Consider the following 4783-nt stretch of genomic DNA (forward strand, 5'->3'; position numbering starts at 1 on the left):
AAGTCTTATTCAACCATGAGGTGCTCTCAAAATCCATGGGTAACTCTTTCAACTAAGACAAATGTCTTAGCATGTTCCTTTCTCTCTTACTGTGAGAACATGCATGTTTCAAATTGTATGTTCTTCCTATATTTACGAACGTCCTCTTGCTTCACATTCTTCTAATTCTTTTATCTATTGTCAAAGCCTAGGAGACTCTTATCATAGATATGCAAACCTTACTATGAGGCTATGGAAGAACAAATACAATTAAGCAAAGCATATAGACAAGATATTATCCAAATAGAAATAACAACAATAGTAATTAAAGAAGGAAAATGTAGAGTACTTATCTTTAGAGAAAAGTTAGCCCCCCTTAATCTTGGACCTTTGTAATTTTCACCGACCTTGTCCTCACATCATCATGATGTCACTTATGTCATTCCCAAGGGCTAGGGATTTTATTCCTAGGGTTTTTCGTAGTTCAGACTTTTGTTAGGGTTTAAAAACCCTAGATGCTTCATTGTCCAGAATCTCAAAAAACTGCCAACTTTTAGTTTTGCAAGTTCTATATGTATTAGTTACAAACCCTATAATTGTCCTTTGCATTCCTTATATACTTGAGATGGAGATATTTGATTGTCTAGCTTTGATTATACCACAGAAACTAAGTCTTTAGATGTAACTACCCCATCTAACATTTATCCACTTTTACAAGCTCTCCAAGTAAACATGAGCTGAAAGTTACTATGACATGACCTGACCTCCAAGTTCCAGATAAGGAAGTGGGGCATACTAATCGAAAACATATTACCACCCATCAGGGAAACCAGATCACCTAGGTGTATAAAAACAACCTCAAATGGTCAATACTTGAGCTGAAACTTTCTATTTCTCAGGATATACACCTTAACCACATGCATACCAAGTTGTTCATGTGGTTAGAAGGCTCTATTCACATTCATAAGCCTTCCTTCATGCAATTGCAGCTAAAAATTTCTAGTTTAGAGGGTGTGGTTGGCAACCCAGATCCAAATTTTCAAGGCTAGCTACAGATCAACTACCCAGAATAGCCCAAAACTTTCCAGAATCAACTACAAGATGATAAAAAGTCAATATAATAGATACTAAAGCTAGATATTGCTCATAAGTTTCCAAATACACAAGAAATATTTCGTAAAACATATGGTAAAAATAGTAGATACAGGGCATGAGTGCATATATGATCATGATATTCTTAACTTCATGAGAGAATCATCAAGAAGGCTCAATGCCCTCTCAAGCTAGCTGCAACAACACTTGTTAGCTCATGCATTCATTAGCCATTCAATAACTTATCAAATCATGAATATATCCATAATAAGATCACATCATTTAACCACGTCTATAACCATAATAAATCCACGAAAAACCATCCATAAAATCATCACAATAACCAATGCATGTGCTTATTGATCACAATAGAAAAATGACTCATATTAACATACGCAAAAGCCAACCAAGTGAGGGACTTCCACATACCACCAGACCATAGGTTAGGGTGAACCAAATCTCTCTTTCATCTAAGCACCCCTGTGCCATATTCGAAGCATGAATGTTGGATCATAGGGGTAAAACCAAAATAGAACTAGCCAGGACTTCTAGAGGCAACACCACCTCAACCCTCAACCACAGTGATTTCAATAGACCGGATGGATGCTTACGTTCTGCTTTCACCTACTATTAGTCCAAACATATTGCAACAAATTCAACCATCTTTTTATTTAAGTTTGACCAATAATAGAATTTCTTAATAGTTGTGAAAGTATTTTGATACACTGGGTGCCCTGAATATGGCTTGACATGAAATTCTCTCAAGATAAGATTCTTCAACTCGATATTATCTGGCACATAGATCCTATTCCTAAATCTCACCAAGCCATATGTCGTGAGGTGATACTCCTCATCCTGGTCACCTTCACCGTACTGTTGCAATCTCTAGTTTAGTTGCTGGTAACTCTCATCACATTGCCCTGCATGCAATATCTGCTCTTGTAAGTCTGTCCCATAAAAACTCACAACTGAAATATGATTCTCCTGCACTCTTCTACTTCGAGCATCTGCAACCCGGTTCTCCTTGCCCTTAATGTACTTGATCTCAAAATCAAACTCACTGAGGGTAGCCAACCATCTAGTTTCCTTTCATTCAAATAGAACAAGTACCTCAACCCACTATGGTCACTCATCAAAACAAACCTCCTGCCAAGGAGTTAATGTCTCCACATCTTTGATGCATGAACAATAGTTGTTAACTCAAGGTTAGGAGTCACATAGTTTTGTTCATGCTCATTTGGCTTCCTCGATTCTTAGAAAACCGCCTAACCTCCCTGCTTCAGGGCTCCACCAAGCCCTTCCTTACAAGCATCTATGCAAATCATAAACTCCTTATCATGATCTAAAATCTTCAGTATTAGAGCATTTGTAAGTAAATGCTTCAACTAATCAAAACTAGCTACACACTCCTCGATCCGTTCAAACTTCTTTCCTTTTCACTGCAAGGATGTAATAGGATAGCCAATCTTAGAGAAGTTCCTGATGAACCACCTGTAATAATTTGCTAGTCCCATGAATGATCTGACCTCATCCACATTCCTCGAATTTGGCCACTCCATGATAGCTTTAATAGTTTATGGATCCATTGTAGTATCCCTTCCTTTGAGACTGAAAGAAACTGCACTTGTTGAGCTTGGCATATAACTTATGCTCTCTTACAATCTCAACACCGTTGCCAGGTTCTCTGTATGCTCCCCCTCATTCTTGCCGAATATACCAATATATCATCCACAAAGACTATCACAAACTTATCCAGATAAGGGTGCAACAAATTGTTCATCAAAACACACGAAGGTGGTTGGAGCATTGATGGAGCATTGGTAAGACCAAAAGGAATCCCCACAATCTCATAGTGCCCATACCTTGTATGAAATGCAGTGTTGCAGATGTCTTCTTCTTTGATGTGCACCTGATGATATCCTAATCTAGAATCAATCTTAAAAAATATTGTTTCTCCCTTTCGTTGATCAAACAAGTCATTACTTTGTGGCAATGGATACCTGTTCTTGATAGTCACCTTGTTCAAATATCTACAAACAATGCACAATATGATAATATCGTCCTTCTTCCTTACTAATAACATTGGTGCACCCCAAGGAGATACACTTGGCCTTATGTATCCCTTATCAAGCATCTCTTTAAGTTGCGAGTTTATCTCCACCAAATTTAGAGTGCTCATCCTGTAAGGTTCCTTAGATGTTGGTGTTACTCTTGACATCAAATCAATAGAGAAGTCCACTTCCCTATGAGGTAGTAGCTTTGGAATCACTACAGGAAACACATCCTAAAACTGTTGTAAGACAGGATACTTCCTCAAGACTTCACCACCCTCAACATCCTTCCCTTTGTCATTGGAAACATGCATTGCAAACAATAAACATCCTTTCCTACGGTTGTGCTTAGCTTGCATAGTTGTAACCATTCTCACTGATGTTAGCTTCTTCTTTCCCTGCAAGACTCTCCTTTCTCCATCATTATCTAGGCACTCAATAGTCTTGTCATAGTAGTCCACTTTAGTCCTGTGAATGAATAGTCAGTCCATGCCCAAAAGCACACTATATGATCCCAAAGGAAGCACATTTAGATGTTTTAATGAGGGCATACCATTCAACTCAAATGCACAAGACTTCACCCAATAATGAACTCTTCTCTTGGTACCTGTAGCCAACTACACCAACCAATATTTTTCATGCACTTCCTTATATAAGCAATGCTTATCAACCAGGTCAAGACTGATATAGCTATAACTATATCTAGGATCAATCAAAATAGAAACAACTTGATTGCATATCTTACATTACATCTCAATAATGGATGCCTAATGATCAACCTTCCTTTTATCCACTACTACATAAATCCGATAAATACTCTAACTAATCCAGGTGGCTCCAGATACATGCAGAAGCCCAAGAGGTCTAAAAAATGGTCAAAATTCAAAATGTTCAAATTTCAACAAACTTAGCATCAGATCGAAGTGCTCGTCGCCCTGATTCCAACGGTGTGAATGACACTTGAATCCGAGCTGGTATGGAGGATATAGAGCCAGTCAAAGTTTAGGGTTGACTTGGCCAAGTGGCAAGGTTAATGGACCTACAACTTGCACTAGCAGCGGTCATCGGAATCCGACCACCGAGCGGGCGAAATTGTGGCCTACTTAGTTTTCCCAATGACCCTTATTTTCCAATGATTTTACAATGTTCGTTTTATTTTAAAAATAACAAAAAAATAATTAAAGAGGTGTCGGGCCACCACCCCCAAAGCTCCATCGCACCATATATTCAATATATACTGAAACCGGTGGGAGTTGAACCCACTACCAGTGAGTTCGCTGGTGTCACGCCCCTAACTTAGTGGTAGTCTTTCAACCACGTATAGGAGGTGTGGCAACACCACCCGATTTCTTTTCACCAATAATTTCAAGTGTGGACTACGCCTAACATTTCGTATTTTTCACTTTCTAAGTATAAACATTCATAACACAACAGAAACATTCGTTTAAACATCTTTCATCGTCATTATCATTTTACACATATGCACAACGGATACAATAATTAACGGGAGGGGAAACTCCCTGTAGATGAGTCTGCCCACAATAATAATGATAATATTTCAAAATATACAATAACAGCCTTTGGAGAGGAACCCCAGCTTCCTTCTCACAATAACAATCAAAAACCACAAGTCGACCTGCCACGGTGCAACCTACCCGAAC

This window comes from Pinus tabuliformis, chromosome 3_2 (genome assembly GCF_031772625.1).
Source record: "Pinus tabuliformis cultivar Carrire ecotype Pingquan chromosome 3_2, CPIR1, whole genome shotgun sequence".
NCBI classification, from domain to species: domain Eukaryota; kingdom Viridiplantae; phylum Streptophyta; class Pinopsida; order Pinales; family Pinaceae; genus Pinus; species Pinus tabuliformis.